Source organism: Juglans microcarpa x Juglans regia, chromosome 2D (assembly GCF_004785595.1).
Source record: "Juglans microcarpa x Juglans regia isolate MS1-56 chromosome 2D, Jm3101_v1.0, whole genome shotgun sequence".
NCBI lineage: Eukaryota > Viridiplantae > Streptophyta > Magnoliopsida > Fagales > Juglandaceae > Juglans > Juglans microcarpa x Juglans regia.
Genome location: NC_054596.1, coordinates 36,124,735 through 36,145,064, shown reverse-complemented (window position 1 = coordinate 36,145,064; position 20,330 = coordinate 36,124,735). Strand labels below are relative to the sequence as shown.

At 37.3% G+C, this 20,330-nt stretch overlaps 1 pseudogene; it reads left to right on the top strand.

Annotated features, from left to right (window-relative positions):
• Positions 1-1,980: 1,980 nt before the first annotated feature.
• On the top strand, positions 1,981-6,610 carry LOC121249473 (annotated as a pseudogene).
• Positions 6,611-20,330: the final 13,720 nt, after the last annotated feature.

Below are 20,330 nucleotides of genomic sequence, written 5' to 3'. Positions count from 1 at the left end.
GTTCATGGACATGGTGGTGGAGAGGATGGTATTGAATTTTCTGGTTGAGAAACAGAAGTAGAAGGTCTAAGAGTTACCTGATTTGAAGTGGAGAGTGGTGCCTCTTGAGGTTGCACAAGAGCAGGATCTTCACTTGGAGTCGAAGAAGCAGAGGGGATATCTCCTTGAGCCCGTGTGATTGCTGGAAGCTCCCTGGAAGCAAGCTGCAAAATTGGTCCTGAAAAAGAAGAGGTTTCTGGTGGGGATGAATCAGTGGGTGATTGCATGGAAACCTGTTTGAAGGGGTAAACAGATTCATCAAAGGTTACGTGTTTGGAGGTGTATATGCGCTGACTTTGTAGATGAAGACATAGATATGCACTTTGGCTAGTGGAGTAGCCAACAAAGATACAAGGAACAGATTTCTTTTGAAATTTGTTTGTGTTATACGGCTTCATCAAGGGAAAGCAGAGACATCCAAAGGAATGTAATTTTTCATACCGAGGTTGTTGTTTGAAGAGAGCTTGAAGAGGTGATTTATGATGAAGAACAGGTGATGGAAGTCGATTAATAAGATATGTGGCTGTTGCAAAAGCATAAGCCCAATATTCTGATGGAAGAGAGGCATGACTTAGAAGGGTTTGACCTGTCTCCACAATATGGCGATGACCACAATATGGCGATGACAACGCTTAGACACTCCATTTTGTTGGGGTGTATAAAGGGCTGTCGTATAATGACTAATGCCATGGATTGTGAAAAAGGGTCGAAGAACAGTGAATTCTCCTCCATTATCGGAATAAACTCCTTTAATTTTTATGTTAAAACGAGTTTCAATCATTTTGTAGAAATGAGGAAATATGGTTTTAACATCTGATTTTTGATGCAATGGAAAGAACCACACATATTTTGTGAAGTGATCAACAAAAATAACATAATATCTGTGGCCATTGAGACTAGGAGTGGGAGAAGGTCCCCATACATCAGTGTAAAGTAAATCAAATGGTGCTGTGCTAGTTAGACCGTGTTTATGGAAGGGTAACTGATGAGCTTTATTGATAGAACATGAATGACAATTATTAGAATCAGAAAGACATGAAGTGGTGGGAAGGGAGAAAGAACTAATGAGGCGAGTGACAACTTTGGATGATGGATGACCAAGGCGCTGATGCCAACCAGCTACTGATGTGCGTTCATGGACAAAAGCAATTGGAGTAGCAGCAGGCGATGAGGGCAAAGGATAGACTCCATTTTCACACGGTCCTTGAAGAAGAATCTCCTCTGTTCTCCGATCCTTCACAAGAAAATAGGTTGGGTGAAATTCCAGGATAACATTGTTTTGCATTGTGAAGTGGTGGATAGATATCAAGTTTTTGTTAATGGTAGGAACACATAGAGTATCTTTAACTTGAAATTTTCTGTTTGGAAATGAAAGAGTAAGAGAACCGGAATGAGTAATGGGCAAACCTGATCCATCTCCAATAATAACTTCATCAGTACCATCATATTCAGAGTGAAATTGTAAATTTGAAACCTGAGAAGTGATATTATGGGAAGCCGCAGAATCAATGAGCCAACGTTTGTCTGGACTGGAAGTAGTAGTTGTGCAGTTCACAGTGGCTTCAGAGGGTTTCAATTTCGGACAGTATTTTGCAATGTGGCCTTGTTGATCACAATATTGACACCTTGGAGGGTACTTGTATTGTTTCGACTGTCGAGACTTTGATCTGGAGTCAGTCTTGGATTGTTGATAAGTTGATGAAGACTGATTCTTTGAGGAGCGTGAGTCCCTGCGTTGAGTGGTATTGGCAGTAACTACCAAGGATTGAGCAGTGGACAAGCCTTCGAAGATATGCCTCATGACCAAGTAGCAGATCATGTAATTCTTCAAATGAGAGTGAAGACTCTCGGGCTCGAATCGGGGCAACAATGTCACGAAAATCTGATCCTAAGCCATGAAGAACATATAGGGTGATGTCATCTTGAGATAAGGGGGCATCAATGAGAGCAAGCTCATCAGCAATGGTTTTTACAGAGTGTAGGTACTCTGTAATGCTGCGATTGCCACGCTACATGAGGGTGAGATCCTCTTTGAGCTGCATGACATGAGTCCTGGATCGACTAGCATACAGTTTTGTCAGTTTTGTCCAGGCTTGATATGACGTCTTGGAGGTTGCTAGGAGTGGTATCACAGCTGGGGACATTGAAGTCAGAATTGCACTTAGAATAAGTTTGTCCTGACGAAACCAAAGGTGATGAGCTGTAGTGGCAGCTGCATCAGTTGACGTCGGTAGAGGTGGGCAGGTATGAGTGCCATCGACATAGCCAAAGAGGTTATAGCCGAGAAGAAGAGACTCTAATTGAGCATGCCATATAGAGGTTTAGACAAAATGAATCACCCATTCTTATTAGAAGAAGAGGTATAAATACAGATTTGAGAAACTGAAATTACTCCTAAACTTGTGCTAACGTATAACAACATATATGAAAATAAAGGAAAGAATGAGCTGTACAGATTTCCTAAACTAGCTGATCAAATGCAGTTACAAATTTGGATGCTGATTTTCTGCATGAATACTAGCTGTCCTTATACATTACACTTGACACCATTACTCGAAGTCGATCAATCAGAGACGGAGACACATTAGTTTCAGCTGGAAGAACATTTGCGTTGGGATTTTTCAGCCCAGGCAGTTCAAAGAGCCGATACGTCGGAATATGGTACGTGATATCTTCCGAGGCAGTTGTGTGGGTAGCCAACAGAGACACTCCGCTTAACGATCACTCGGGAGTTTTGATGGTCACTGATGAAGGAGTTCTTGCCCTTCTCAATCGCACAAATAATATTGTTTGGTCATCTAATTCATCGAGAAGATCAGAAAATCCAGTTGCACAGCTCTTGGACAACGGAAATTTTGTTGTGAAAGATGGAAATGTTGATGACCCAAACAAGTTTTTGTGGCGGAGTTTTGATTATCCTTGTGACACATTTCTACCGGAAATGAAGATTGGGAGGAACTTTGTAACTGGTATTGATAGATTTATATCATCTTGGAAAAGCGCGGAAGATCCTGCTCAAGGTCAGTTTTCATTACGTATATATCCCCATGGGTTTCCACAGTTGGTTGTTCTGAACGGAACCAGCATAAAGGCAAGAGCAGGGCCATGGAATGGACTTCACTTTACGGGATATCCTTTCCTCAGACAGAATTCAGGAATTCAGCCTGAATTTGTGTTGAATGAGAACGAGGTCTATTATGAGGTCACGGTTGGGAATAGTTCAGCTTTGACAAGACTTGTGTTAAACCCAACAGGCACTGGGGAACGCTTCATCTGGGCAGATCAGACGCGAAGTTCGCAAATTTTCTTTACATCGACGGAGACGGATGAGTGAGAAAATTATGCCCTCTGTGGAGCATTTTCTACCTGCAACCCCAGTAACTCCAATGTATGTGCGTGCTTAGAGGGATTCATACCCAAATCTAGGAAATATAGGAATTCGATTGATTGGTTTAATGGGTGTGTTCGGAGGACTCCACTGGAATGCAATGATGGAGATGGCTTTCGGAAGTATACTGGAATAAAATTGCCTGACACAACTTCTTCCTGGTTTAATAAGACCATGAACCTAAGGGAATGTGAAGATTTTGTTTGGAAAACTGCTCTTGCACAGCGTATTCAAACTTGGATATTAGGGGGAAAAGGAAGTGGCTGCTTGATTTGGTTCGGTGATCTGAATGACATAAAAGTAAACTCCCAGGATGGGCAAGAGCTATACATAAGGATGGCCAGTTCAGAACTAGGTACCTTTGCTTTTTCTCTTGTTTTTATTCTTTTATATTCTGCTTTTTTGTTATAAATAGAGGACAAGTTGGGCAACTCTCTCGCTTGGTCTTTAATTGGCACTTCGGAAACATCTTAATTCAGTCTCTTTTCTCTATGTTTTCCTGGGAAAGGGGGGAAAATATGGGGATGTGGGGGATAAGTAACAAAATATGTAGAAATTGTAGAAATCTGCATCTTTAGGATGTTTGATTGATTGACACTACTAGAAGCTAGATAATTGAAATATCAGTGTGAAAGGTTCAGGACTCTATGTTGTTGCAGGGCCACAGAAACAAGGATTTGGTGGTGTTGTGCCCTACTATTCTATTTTCTCTGTTCCAAAGTTTTTGGAGGAGCTAGCTCGAGGCATGGCCATTCTGTAACTCAATTATTGAAAAAATATATTATTTATTTCTCTGATTTCCTTTTGACAGACAGAAGCTCAAGCAATGCTGATGAAGTGACACACATTGTCGTGCTTCCCACATCACTTGCAATGCTGATATTGGTCCTTTTTGTTTATTATGTGAGAAGAAAACTCAGACAGAAGGGTAAGTCAAACACTCTTCACAAACTTATTTGAGCAACCACAATTTATCTTCTAAATGAAGTGACATACATTTTTTTTCACCATATTAGGAGAGAATTTGTTGCTGTTTGATTTGGGCACGAACCTGAAGACTAGTGATTCCGAGCTTACTGAAGTAAATAATCATGGAAATAGTAGAAAAAGGGAAGTCAAGATGCCATTATTCAGCTTTGCAAGCGTTTCTGCTGCTTTCTTAGCTGCAAATAAGCTTGGAGAGGGCGGCTTTGGGCCTGTTTACAAGGTATATACTTCAAATCTCTCTAAACGCAATACTTAGTGTAATGAATGTATACGAGGTCGGTAATTTGGCAGTTAAACACCTTGCCAGGTTGACAAGTGCAAACAGGTGATGCCAGTTTTGTTGCTACTTACAAGCTGGTGTGGAGGACAGATTCTCTACACCTTTCTTGTGTCAGGATTTGATCTGTAGAATTCAGATTTTTAAATTTTCTGTGCAAATCAAATCTTGTCATGTCAACGGTGTAGATGATTGTGCTATTCATACTAGCTTGCGAATAGATTTTTTCAAGCCCGTTAGTTGTATCCCATGAGGTGTTGAATTTGTCCATTAATAGTATATTTCTTCCAATGGTATTTTTCTGGTGTTTTAACAATCAATAAATTAATAAAAAAAAAAAAAAAAAAAAAACTTCAGGGAATATTAGTTAAAGGGGACGAGGTAGCTGTCAAAAGGCTTTCACGAAGATCCAGCCAAGGTTGGGAGGAGCTAAAAAATGAAGCAATGGTCATAGCCAAGCTCCAACACAAGAATCTTGTCAGACTTTTGGGTTGCTGCATTGAACGAGATGAAAAAATACTAGTTTATGAATATATGCCCAATAAAAGCTTGGATTCCTTCCTCTTTGGTTAGTAATTTCTTATATTTGGAATGGAGATAAATCTTTTCAGTTTACAACTTTATGGCCCTTTGCAATTTTCATATAGTACTGCAATTTACTCTTATATGTTGAACAGATTCAGAAAAGCGCAGAATATTAGATTGGGGAACACGGGTTCGAGTAATTGAAGGGATTGCTCAGGGGCTTCTTTATCTTCATCAGTATTCTAGGTTAAGGATTATTCATAGAGACTTGAAGGCCAGCAATATTTTGCTGGATATTGACATGAATCCCAAAATATCAGATTTCGGAATGGCCAGAATCTTTGGAGGAAACGAGTCACAAGCAAATACAAATAGGATTGTTGGAACTTAGTAAGTGAAACTTCTGAATCATAAAAGCCAACATAATATTATGCATTTGTGCTTTTGCGTACACAAAAATCATGCAGCTGCTGATAGCTTTTCACCACATGATGATGGTTTTCAGTGGTTATATGTCCCCTGAATATGCTCTTGAAGGCCTCTTTTCAGTGAAATCAGATGTCTTTAGCTTTGGCATCTTGTTGTTAGAGATTGTGAGCGGCAAGAAGAACACTAGTTTTTATCTAACTGACTTTCTCCATCTTCTTGGATATGTAAGTATCCCATTTGCATTTTCTGTTGTGAAAAGCCAAGCACATTTTTTTTTTCTTAAAAAAACAAATAATTTCTTACTCATAGGCTGAAGTGGAAATGTCTAAACTAGTGAGCCTCAAGTGAGAGGGAGGCACGTGAAGTGGCCCTATAATATTTATTGCTAATTGTATAGTTAATGTTGCTTGGAATACTCATACGAAAAGCAATAAATATTGTAGAATGAAAAATTATTTTCATCAATCACAATTCACCGTGACACACCTCACGTGAACAGTTACTGATTTGTAGCAAAACTCTTATAAAATACCCTTCTAATTTATCTATCTCCCACTGCCTTAATATGAGTTTCCTGTGCTTGAAATTTTAGACCATAATAATTAGTGTCCTGTAAATTTAAATCACATTTCGCTTTCTCACATTTGAAGGCCTGGGACTTATGGACAAGCAACAGAGGATCGGATTTGGTAGATCCTCTACTTGAGATACCCCTTATCTCTATGCATACGGTATCGAGATTTGTGAACATAGGTCTCCTCTGTGTTCAAGAAAGTGCAGCGGATAGACCTACCATGTCTGAGGTTGTCGTGATGCTTAATAGTGAAAGTGCATATCTGCCTTATCCCAAACAACCTGCTTTCTTGAACGTGAGAAGTATGGTGATGGCAAACCCAGTTCATAGCAGGCTGAAAGAAATCCGTTCTGTGAATGACGCAACGATTTCAGATATCGAAGGCCGATAACGTTTTAATTTCCGCCCACGAGCATGAGATAGTAGTACATTATACCACATGACTCTGTTTTAATATGTTTCACGAAAAGATCAATTCTACTTGGCATTGACGTTGTATTTATTAGTTCCTCTTGATTTCTTTTTTCTTTTGGTGTTTGTTTCAATTCTATAACAAATAAATCAAGAGAGACGTTTGGGCCTAGTTCATAAAGTGATAGGTCAATTTTACATGTAGAAAAAAAAACCATTACTGTATCATAAATGGATTGAGATGACTCTTGAAAATGTTGTGAATAACATTTATGGTTGAAAAGCACAGTGCATTGTTTTGAAAATGATGACGAACAAAGTAAAAACAAACACAAGGAAATTAATCACACAACACAAAATTAATGTGGTTCGACAACGTGCATACATTCATAGTGCTGCCAAGGATTTTATTATATTGAGAAATCACAAAATGCAATTCAGGGCAAAATTTTACTGTTTAGAACCCTTAGAATTGGTATACTATTCTTTAAGTACTACTTATAGTGTTATAAGACGAAAAGCTTAATTTTCACATTTTTGCATTATTCGCTCGAGCAGAATGTGCCTCGAGCGAATTTGCTCTGTGACATATGCTCGAGCAACCTGTCGGGTGAGACTCGAGCAAACTGTCTGCTTGAGTTTTGCTCGACCTATTTGTCGTGCGAACATTGAGCAAACTTTCTGCTTGGTGTTTCCTTTGATCTCAAACTGTGCCAAAAATTAGGCAGGGAGCGTTGCTCTTGGACCCCCATAGCTCAAGCCTCCTTGAAAATCCGCCAAAAAATAATAACACATCCTTGTTGGGTTGGGTTATCAAATCGGCCAAACACACCAACCAACTAGACTCCACAAACCTAACATGCATAAGTGGTGAATAAAACGTAATAAGTGTCACTCTTGCAATGAAATGGAAACCAGAAGAGCAAATTAGACGACTTTTGTGTGAGTTATGAACCATGTATACAGAGAATGTGTTATCACTTGTTTGTATGTGTATTTGCTTGGTATTTATGCCTCACATCTAGCCAATATTGTGCCATGATGAGGAGGAGACAACCTCTTCGGAAACTCTAAAACTTTAGTTGCTAAGGTAAATCTAAAAGAATATATATTGGCTGCTTAGATTGAGATTCCTTGTACTTGTGGCTAGGGAGACTGAATCACCATCGGAAAATATCAACACACTCATATTTCTAGAGTTTTATAAAAATCAATATTTTCCTATGAATTCTTCTCAAATTGTTGAACTGTGCGAGGTACGCCTTCACGCTTTCATCTCTTTTCTACTTTACCATAAGTAGGAATGGGGTTTGTTGCCTTTGTTGCCGGTAGCCATGAATTGAGTCAGGAATTGCCTACCCAACTTCTTGAAGCTCGTAATGGATCCTGACTTGAAGTTCCTGAACTAGTCCTGTGCCATTTCGTTGACGGTTAGTGGGAAGGCACGTAACACTGTTTCTCTAGGATTGCGGAAGGTCATGTGGGTTTTAAAGGTTTCCAAATGGATCATTCGATTCGTCATATGGTTCGACATGTAGCTTTGAAATTCAGTGGGAGTGGCGCTGCCATGATTGCTTCACTCTACGGTAGGTTAATACTATTGAGTAAGCTATGGATGGACAACAAAGTCCCTATATGTATTGCCATTTCCTCATATTTGTCCATGAGGTTGCACAAGTTGTTGTGCATTTTCTTCCTTTGCTCCTCGTGGCTTAGAGTAGCCTCCACCTCCCCTTGTTAGTCCTCATCAGTCAGCTTAATGCAACCTTGGTCTGTCTCTTTTTCGAGTCCGACATCCCTCCTCCATAGAGCTTCATTTTCTTTTTATAAGGCTTCCGTTTTTTACATGATCCTTCTTAACATTTTGTCCATTTCCTTTAACCTTCTCTCCACCTTGATGTTGGATGGCTCTTTGGCCATAGTCGTTTCTTAATCATGAGCTATCTAGGAGCATGTGGTAGTAGGCATAACGTGACAATCTCAAGATCCCACAAATGACGCCAATTGTTGATACCAATGTTGATATGTCTGCTACCTCCATGCTACCTGCAAACAAAGTGAGCTTTGATGGCCCCAAGGAGGAGCCTTCGATGCCTAAGTTGGTTGATATTCTTCGGGGTGTATATATGTGTGAGTGTGTCTAAAGGGAGAGAAGAAGACTCATACCCACATGCTCACTTTTCCTTCCCTATATATCACCTATGGTTTTGTCGTGGCCCTTTCTTCCTTTTGGCGGCCTAACATCAGAGCATATACTAAGGGAGCTCATTACCACATATAATTTGGTGGTCTCTTCTGGGCCTCTGACCCTTATAGCCTAACACATGCATGTCTCTTGAGAAGGCATTTCAGTGCATTTAATGTTGTCACCATTCTTGGGCATGAGACATGTGGTGTTTGTTTCGACTTGTCTTACCAATCGAGTTAGCATGGAAGCATTAGTCCATGCATCGTGTTGGTACAATTTTCCCTAGACCGTACTCTGCTAGGGTTGGGCCCGGTGGCCACGTTGGCCCATAGGGTTCTTTGATGGGCTACTCATAGTCTATGTATGGGCATGTTAGATGTTGCATATTTCCCATAACACTCTGTTTTAATTTGTATCATGAAAAGATGCATTGACATTGTATTTATTAGTTCCTTACTGATTTCTTTTTTCTTTTAGTTTTTGTTGCAAGTCTATAACAAATAAATCAAATGAGACTTTTGGGCCTAGTTCATAAATTTATAGGTCAATTTTACATATATAAAAAAAAACCATTACTATCTCATAAATGGATTGAGATGATTCCTAAAAATGTTGTGAATAATACCTAAGGTTGAAAGGCATAGTCCATAAGTGATGAATATAACCTAATAAGTGGTAATCTAGCAATAAAAGGGAAAGCAGATGTGCAAAGACAACTTTTGTGTGTGAGTTATGAAACCGTGTATATAGAGAAGTTGTTATCACGACTTATTTTTATGTGTACGTGCTATAGGATCTATGCCTCACATCTCACCAATTTTGTGTTATGATCAGGAGGAGACAACAGCCTCTTCGGTCCTTGGAAACTCTAAAACTTGAGTTGCTAAAGTAAACCTAAAAGAATATATATTGGCTGCTTGGATTGAGATTCCTTCTGTGCCTAGGGAGACTGAATCACCACTGATAAGTGCTATTTTTATATGATTTTTATCACTCTTTTAATTATGAAAAGTGTAATTTTTTTTAATCTTATTGATTTTATTTTATTTCTACATATTTTTATTTATTTTTTTGGATTTGAAGGAATGAGAAGATTTAGTACAAAATGAGAGCATTTTGGTACAAAAGAAACGACTAACGATTCAGACCGATGAGAGGCAGCAAAGAGATTTCTCGCGCCCATAGGTGAGAAGGTTTACCACTCGGTAGGGGAGGAGTGATCTCCACGCTCGTTCATTTGTGATCTTAGCACCCCTTCATTTGTGATCTTTGTGCCAGTTATATCTAGTGCACATGGCGTCTACTCAATGTAATCCTCCCGAGTTCCGTACTCAATCTACTGACTACCAAATCCTCTCGATTTCCGCATATCAAGCCAAATATCACTGAATCTTCTATTTTTGATAAACCCGATATTCTTGGGATATTTTTTTCCTTCTATGTTAATATTTATTTTTAGAAACTATTTTCCAGATTTTTAGGCTAAATTAGAGCTGCATTATCTTGTTTCCATATTAACATTTTTACATCTATTTAATCCCGGATTGTGGGATGAATGGAGCTTTTTCATCTTTTTTTTTTTTTTTTGATTTAGAGTCGATTTTTTAGAGTTTGCGTTAGAGAGTCTAGTATTCTTTTGTGGAGGCGGATCTGGAAGTCAGAGGCGAGAGCTACATGCTTCTTCAACTAACTCCAACGAAGAACATTATTGTTATTCTTTGCAATTTCATTATGAACTAATTTTATTTTCTAGAGCTTTAATGTAGCCTAGCGTTGAACACATAGTTTATATTCCAAGTCATTTTATTTTCAATATTTCCATTATTGAGTGTTGATTCCTTGTTCTTAATGCTCACAATTTTCTAGCTAACTATTATTCGAACTTTTAGATTGCAACGAAACCGAGAGGTAATTAGTTGAGTGAAAGCAGAGATGCTTTACTGCGACTAGTGTAATTTTCAAGAAAAATCCAGAGAACATAATGAGTCTCTAATTATTTAAATTCATATAGAAATATAGAGTTATTAGTTGAAGATATTTTTGGTATTGTTTGAGAGAAAATATTGAATAGTCAACGGATTTTTATTATCAACTTGGGATAATTGAGATTCTATAACAAGGAAAAATAAATTGTGTGGGATTTGCTAGGTGAAGTCAAAGGCTCTAGATCTATTTTTATTATTTTTATAATCTTAATTTTAATATTTTTTTCTTCAGTTTAATTGAGATAAACCATTCTTCAAATTTCAGTTTTGCAAATAGTAATTAATTTAGTCAATTTCAACACTTAATAGCATAATTCTTCCCTGTGGGTTCGATAACCGTTTTCTTTAAAACACTTTACTACTTGTTACGATTCTGTGCACTTACAGATTATATTTTTGTGAACAAACACCGCAAAATATCATCACACTCATATTTCTAGAGTTTTATAAAAATAAAAATTTTCCTACGAATTATTCTCAAATTGTGTGAAATACAACTTTTCTTATCGTAAGGATAAAACATCTTGTAGTCATTGTTGAAAATTTTTTCCATAAGGGTGGATGCCAATGATATGGTTGCATGGTCCATAGTGTAGACATATGTGTGGTGCTTGGGGAGCTCATCCATTGCATGTGTTGATGTAAAAGTTTGTTGGTTAGAATTAGATGACTATGACCTATTTGAATTATTGGATGAATATAATTTGTCTTTATCTTTATCTATGAATATTTAAATTCAAAGATAAATAGATTAATAGATAAAGATTTGTCTTTATCTTTATCCATAAATATTTGAATTCTAAGATAAGTGGTTGAATATATAAATGTTCAAAAGACTTTTGATCAAAATTTAATGTTTGAAAAGATAGGAGATATCAAGTGATCTGGATAGAGGATTCAAAAAGAAGATATCAAGCAGAAATAATTTTGAATTATCAAGAAGTTATCCAAAATAGTTATCTGATGAAGCTTCAGTGCTGACCGTTAGCAGTCCGTTAGCAGCATAACATAATTATAATTGAATGTAACCATCATCAAAATTGGATAACCACTAAACAACTTATTTAAAGAGACTTCGGCTGAAGGTTTCATGTATCATTTGGATCAATGTTTATGTTGAGAGCTTGGAGATTTGAGAGAGATCTAAGTGCTTGAGATTGTGAGAATTCTTGGGAAGGATTTCTCTTTTTGAGCATGTACTTACTCCATGTCGGAGTGGAAGTGATCAAGTTCAGCCATTGGAGTTCCAGGAGGGAAGTCAATAGTTTGAAGATCGTCAGAGATTCTGGCTGTTACTGCTGTAGAAGACAAATAGGTCGTTTGTCTGGTCAAGTAAGAGAGTCAAGTTACAAATGTTTTGTAATTGTGATTTACTTGTAATTGATTTTCAAATAATAAGATTGATTTTTCTGGATTTGGCTGCCCTGTAGGGTTTTTACCTTTAAAGAGTTCTTTAAAGGGTTTCATTTCGTAACAAAAATTGGTGTTATGCACTTTGTTTATTTTTTATATTTGATTGTTTAACAAATTATTATATAATTAATGACTAACTAATTTGTTGAGTGAATTAGTAGATATTTCTACTGCGTTACAAGGATACTTGAGTAATTTCAACATGAATAATAATAAGTGCATAAAATAGAAATGAATGAGAAAATACACGGAATTCTATATATGTTTCGACACTAAGGCTTACATCATTGGAAAGACAAAATCTACTATAAATCATCTTTAGTACAAACTCTCATGTCCTTTCTAATTCTCTCTTATAATGATAATAGAGGACGAAGAAAGTGGGAAGGAAGAAGAAGAAGCTCCCATGTGTTGTGCAAAACACCCACAGACAAACGATAGGAAACAAATTAAAGCAACAATCAAGCAATCACACGATACACACAATTTATGTAATTCAGATAGGAAATTACAATTACTCAATCTCAACTCACACTCTTTAGGGTTTTTCTCTCTCATAATGTACACTCACACTTTGCCTCTCTTGTTTTCACTGAAAACTGCTGAAATCGTACAAAATAAAGTCAAAATATGACATATAAATAGAAACGGTGCTGGAAACCCTAATCTGACCAAAATTGGGTCCTTCACTTGAATGGCGTGTCGAATGCGCCTCTAGCGATCAACCAATCAACATTGGCTCGAGCGAACACTCGGGTGAACATTAGGGCTTATGTCTCGCTTGAGCCCGCCGTTGTGCGAGAGTCAAGCAAACTCACAGGTTAAGCGTCACTTGAGCCCACTATCAAGCGCACTTTGAGCGAACTCATGGGTTGAGCTTCACGTGGACGCTAGGTCGAGCGACAGTCTAGTGAACTCTCTGTTTCTCAATTTCCTGCTCACTGACCAGTCTCCACATGCAACCCAACAATCTCCCACTTGGAGACTGGTTCTCTATATGCCAGCCACTGTTTCCAGCCAAGCCTTATCACCTCTGTAACTCACAATTCCTATCTTCAAGTCAGAAGACGCACTGACGTCAAGCTCAACATCAATCTCCCATGTACATTGCCCTTAGTTATCACATCTACTGGGCGACTCACAACTCTCACTGCACCAGGAGTATCCGATCTCAAACCGATCCTGACAACCTTTGCCAACTTCCCCAGGCTTACATGAGGAATGACAAAATTAACTCTTTTTTGCTTCCTCATCTGTTTCATGCTATTAAGCCTATTGTAAATGCAAGATTTTGGCTAGAATTAGGTGACTAGATGGATAAAGATTATTTGATGCTTTGTAAGTTGGATGAATGTAAATCACTTTGATTTTATCTATAAACATTTGAAGTGTATCTAAAAATTATTAGATAATGTTTTAGATAAGTTAAAAGTGTGTGTATCCAAAGTTTAAAGAGTCTGAAATTATTCAGTTGAATGGAAATTATATATGCTGAGAAGACTTAGCACAGGGGTCAAGAGACACGTCAGCATACTCATTCTTAGCAGAGTCCTCCCGTCAGCAGATTTCTATTGTGCCTCAAATTCCTAACAGACTCAATCCATCAGCGATGTCCTATTACAGATCAAATATTGAGAAAATAATTTAAATGAGGATTTCGGGTGAGGGAAGTAATCTTTTGATCATTATTTTCAGAACTTGGAAATATTGGAGAGTGATCCAAGTGCATGAGTGTAAAACAATTCTTGTGAAGAATTTTTTAGTGTTTTTCAATTCTCTCTTTGAGTACGTGCATACTCCAGGTAGAAGTTGAAGTGATCGAGTTCAGCCATTGAAGTTTCAAGAGGGAAGTTAATAGTTTGAAGATCATCGAATGTTCTGGCTACTATTTCGGTAGAAGACAAACGAGTCGCTTGTCTGTTCAAGTAAGAGAGTCAAGTTACAAAAGTTTTGTAATTGCGAATTACTTGTAATTAATTTTCAAATAATAAGTTTGACTTTCCTGAGTTTAGCTGCCCTATAGAGTTTTACCTTTGAGGAGTTCTTCAAACGGTTTTCTTTCATAATCAAAATTGGTGTTACACACTTTATTTGTTCTATATATTTTATTATTTATCAAATTATCACATAACGGACGACTAATCAATTTGTTGATTGAGTTGGTGAAGCGTGAGATCTAAATATAGGGGTAGTAATTTCACCTACCTTTTTGCACTCCTCTATTTCTCTACACATCACTAGATCCTGATGTTAAATGCAAAGAGTTATATCTCTTATTATGTGCCAAGACCAGTGTACCCTTAGTGATCTTCTATGCTCCTCTAGAAAATGCTATTGCATAATCGCTGTTATCAAGTTGTTCCACAGAAATTAGATTTTTCTTTAGATCTGGAACATGTCTGACTTGCTGTAAGGTCCACACGCCCCTATTTGGAAGTGTGATGCGCACATCACCCACTCCCATTACATCCGGTGCCTTTCTATTAGTAGCATATATCTTCCCAAAATCACAATCAATATAATTCTGCATGATCTTTCGATGTGAGGTGCTATTGTACAAAGCTCTTGAATTCAACACCCAATCATCAATCGGACTCTACAATGCAAGAATTAGGGCATTCTGTATTTCTTTAGCCACTGGATTCACAACATCATTTTCAGAACTTTCTTGATTCTGACAGTCTCTTTTGATATGGCCCGGCTTGCCACAACTCTAACATGTGATTTGCTGCCCAGATCTCGTCTTGCTCTTGCCCTTGCTCTTAAGCTTGGGTTGTCATATCTTTTGCCCCGATTATCAACGTTCAGGGCCGATCCCAAATTTGAGAACTCACCAAAGTCTTTTCTTTGTACCTCTTAAGCAAGAATAATATCACGTATGTCATCTTAGTTCAGTTTCATCTTGCCAGCTGAGCTACTCATCGCCATCCTCATGGCCTCCCAATTATTTGGCAGCGATGCCAATAGAATCAACGCTCTGATTTCATCATCAAACTCAATCTCTACAGAAGACAGTTGATTTGTGATCGTATTGAATTCATTCAAGTATTGGGCCACAGACATATCTTCTGACATGTTCAGATTCAACAATTTTTTCATCAAGTGCACTTTGTTATTCCCTGACGACTTTTCATATAAACCTGACAAAACTGTCATGAGATCCGCCATGGTTCTCTCCTTAGTAACGTTGTGGACCAATATTCTGGATAGGGTCAGCTGAACAATCCTTAGAACCTGTCGATCTAACAGGGTCCACTCAGCATCATTCATGCTCTCCAGTTTCTTTCCCAACAATGGAAGATGAAGCCTCTTCCCATAGAGATAGTCCCCGATCTGCATCTTCTAGTAACAAAAATCAGTGTCGTTGAACTTCTCGATCTCGAGTGCTTTCACTTTGTCTCCAGCCATCATTCTTCTTAAGATCTGACCTTGGCTCTGATACTACCAGTTGTTGTGCAAAATAGCCACACACTAATGATATCAAACAAATTAAAGTAACGATCAAGCAATCACACGATACACACAATTTACATGGTTCGGCAACGTGTCTACGTCCATAGAGCTGCATAAGTTTTATTAATTCAGATAGGAGATTACAATTACTCAATTTTCACATTCTCTAGAGCTTTTCTCTCTCATAATATGCACTCATACTTTTCTTCTTTTGTTCTCATTGAAAACTACTGAAATCGTGTACAATAAAGTCAAAATATGACATAAATAGAAACGATGCTGGAAACCCTAATATGACAAAAACTGAGTCCTTTACTCAGGCCTCAAGCAAACAACCAATCAACATTGGCTCAAGCAGTGTGTCGAGTGCAGCTCAAGCGAACACTAGAGTTTGTCTCACTTGAGCCCACTGTCATGCAAGACTCGAGTGAACTCACGGGTTGAGCTTTGCTTGAGTGCTAGGTCGAGAGACAGTTGAGCAAACTCTCTGTTTCTCGATTTCCTGCTCACTGACCAGTCTCTACATTAAGGGTGCTACTCGCCCCCTACGGGGCGGGGCACCCCATCTGCTCGCCGGGGTGAGAGGGTGGACCCCTATCCATCCGCCTCCTACTGTGCCTTAGGTCCAGCTCAGTTTTTTGGGCCCTAAATGACCTAGAATCTATTTTTGGGCCACTTTGGGCCCATAATCTGCTTTTGGACCACTTTGGGCACAGAATTTAACTAAAAAAAATAAATATATTTAAAAATTGAAAAAAATATATATATGTAGATTGAACTATTAACTATATACTAAATTTCAACTATTAACTAATTAAGTAATAATCATCACTAAGGCACTAAATTATTACAAATTACATTTTACAATTATACAAATTAAGACTCTAATAGAACTAATAAGCTATTACAATATTACAAACTCTTCTAAAAATATTAAATATTACAAATTGTACTATTAACTATTGTAGGAACATTACACTTAATTATAAATTAACAATTATAATTCAACTTTTCAATTTGATCAATTTGGGATGACGCTATGGCGGTGAGTTCATTGAGTGGTGAGTTGTGTCAATTGCTGTGAGACTGAAAATCAAGATCATAAAAGTTAATAAGTTATAAAACCTAAAATATTAATAAGTTAAAAATAAAACAAATTAGAATTATAAAGTTATAAAATGAAACAAAAATTTAAAAATTTAAAATACGAAATATTAAAAGTACTAACCAATATGAGATTGGGATTGGGCAATTGGAATTTGAGATGAAGATGAGGTAAATGAGCATAGATCGGTCATTAGGATTCAACATATGTATATTGAGAATATAAAAACTAAAAAACATACAAGCAAAATAATTAGGTACTAAAATATGATATAAAATTATAAATGTAAAAAACAAATAAAGGAAAAATTGTGCAAACCATGACAATGGTGGGTCTAATACAAGGTCATATTGCATCAGAGGTAGTTGTAGATACCGTCTCATGTATCACTATAATAATAAAATTTGAAATGAAATTAATGAATACCAATTAAATGAAAATAAATAAATTAATAAGAAGTTTGAAAATGAAATTAAAATAAATACCAGATCCAGGTTGATCACCACCCTCCTCCTTGACGTCGGCCTCCTCATACTCAAGAACATTTGGAACATGAATTGGAGTTCCCTTGATCCGATTCTGTATGCAAATCAAAGCCTCCACAGTGGTAGGAGCTAATGAACTCTGAAATGAATCCAATACACGCCCTCCGGTGCTAAAGGCCGACTCTGAAGTTACGGTGCTAACAGGGATGGCCAAAAGATTGCGGGCTATCTCTCTAAAGATGGGATACTTCACGATATTCACATTCCACCAACTTAATATATTGAAATCTCGTGAAAATGGTAGAAGCTCTATTGCTAAGTATTTTTCTATCTCTGACTGAGCCTTTACATAACTTCAGATGAAGGGGGTCTGCTCAAACCTCTCACCCCAATTCAATTTATTTCTTTTCCCACTATCGACTTCTTGAACTGGTGGAGGATAGGTGTAGGTGCCACAATATTACCACCCTGCAAGACGGTAAACTTATCAAATAATCTATTAAGGGTTTCCCGAACCCTTACTGCAATAAGCTCCACCTATGTTTGCCATATGCAAGGCCCAATCCAAATACCATGCCATCCACCTTAAACCTCGGGTCAAGGACGACAACTACATATAACAAAATATTAGCCCTACTAAAATCTCTCCAATACTTGTTGTACTTTGACCTCATAACGAATGACATCTCCCGCAACCTAATGTGATCACCCGCAACCATGTCATCTAATTTTTCTTTTATCTTACATATTTACTGATAGAATTGATGGGATGTAGGGTATAAAGTTCTAGATATCGTCGTGGTGACTTTAGATACAATCTCTCAATCATCATCTACGATTTTCCCCAATCTCCGGTGATCATCAAAATATTTAACATATTGGATGTCTTCATCACCCAATAGTGCAAATGTCAGCTTATATTCTTGGGCCGCCTCCAACATAAAAAATGTTGAGTTCCATCGTGTAGGCATATCAGTCCAAATGCCCTTCTTGGATGTTAGGCCCGCAGATCTCGAAGCAATCTTAAATTTCTCCAACCTCGAAGGAGAAGATCTCACCCGTCTCTCAGTAATCCTGACCCTAGCAATCGCGTCATGAAAATCCCCCAAACCATTAGTAATAATAAGATTCAGAATATGTGCCGCACATCTCACATGCAGACACTCACCACCCAAAATTGTCTTATTTGCCTCTCTAAGATAGGTCTTCAGATGTCCCAATGCGACATTATTAGAAGAGGTATTATCAATTATGACCGTAAGAACTTGGGTTAACCCCCACTCCTTTATTGTGGCCTCCAAGATCTTCCTAATTATCTTACCCTTATAATCGGTGATTTGACAAAATTTTATAATTTTCTTATGCAATATCCAATTACAATCAATAAAATGCACAGTTAAAGACATATAATTAAAATTTTGGACTGATATCCAAGTATCGGTGGTAGGACAAACAAATTAACCGCCCAATTCACCCCTCAACTTCTCTTTTTCAAACCAAAAATATTTTTTTACATCCTTTGCCACCGTGTGGCGAGAAGGAATATTAAACCTTGATTCCAAGTAGCGAGCAAACACTTGGAACCCTTTCCCATCAACAACTTGAAAATGTAGCTCGTCCATGATGACCTGAGGTGTCTTATACTTAGTATACCCCCAAAGTTGCACCCCCACTAGTCCCATCCACTATTTTTTGAAATCCAATTTCTAGCCTAGATTGGCTCCTCTTGTAATGATCTTAATATTAGACTTTTTTTACATTGCTCTTCTAAGAGCACCTTTAATTGTTAGGTGCCATGTTTCCTATAGTGGCATCCATACATTTTTTCACAATAGTTACACTTGGCTTGGGGGTTATTAGAGTCACCACCCTCTAATTTGGTGAAATGAGCCCAAACTATAGAAGTAGGTTTCTTGTTGAGCTTGGGGGTGGGGCAAGGTGCCGTAGGGGTAGGCGTTGGGCCAGGAGTAAGGGTAGAAGTAGAAGTAGGAGTAGGAGTAGGGGTACCCTGGGCATGGAAATGAGAGCTCACACTAGAATCTGCTAGCATATCCATGAACTCAAGTAAATAAGAAATCTAAAGTTATAGCAAATATAGCAACATACCAAACAATTAACATCCAAGTATTAACATATATATTGGAAGTTGGAAGATCAAACATCAATGATCAAACATCAAACATAAAAAAAAAAAAAATGAAATACCCAATTAAAATGGCCTAGCTAGCCACGTACGGGTTATAAAAGTTGTAAAGAATTTTTACATAAACATATAAGAATGTGAAAGTATATAAAAAAAAAAACACTCAATTAAAATGGTTCGATGTCTTTCTATAATTCAAAATACAAAAAGAAATACAAATTAAACATTATTAATTAATTTTGATGTAAAAAAATAATCATATATATACATAATCTTAGCTGGCAAGTTATGGAGATTGATGGGCTGAATGCAAGAAGAATCGAATAATTGCAACCAAATAAACTGATCATTATCATGTCAAGAAAAGATTTCATGCAATATTATATTCTTAAAAAAATTTGATATATATTCTGATGGTAAAAAAATCACATGATTCGTTGGGTGGGTGTGAGTTCTAATTTGATTCCATCTTACCATCAATTGAAGAATTATAGATTTTTTTGTGGAAGCTAGGATTCTCAACTTGTCATTAATGAATGCAAATTGCCAAAACCCTTCCTTTTTCTCCAAATTGCATGCATAGTTACAAGTAGAAGACATGCTATAAATAATTTTTTTTTTTTTAAAAAAAGGGGACTATTTTTCATTTTGGATTTGTTATTCCAAATAACACTAGTTGATATGATACATTTTAAATTCTTAAGCAACTTTGAACTTTCTATATAAATATTTAATGTGAAAAGCCAATTAACTAGAAACTCATAATTATTCAATCTTTGAAACCCCTAAATTATTTTAGGGTATTTAAAAAAAAATGAAAAAATAAACCATGGAGTCGTCAGTCACGGAAAGATTCACACACGACTACATAGTACACATTGTTCATCAATCATTCAAGCCACATGCACAATCAAGTCTCCACAGCATA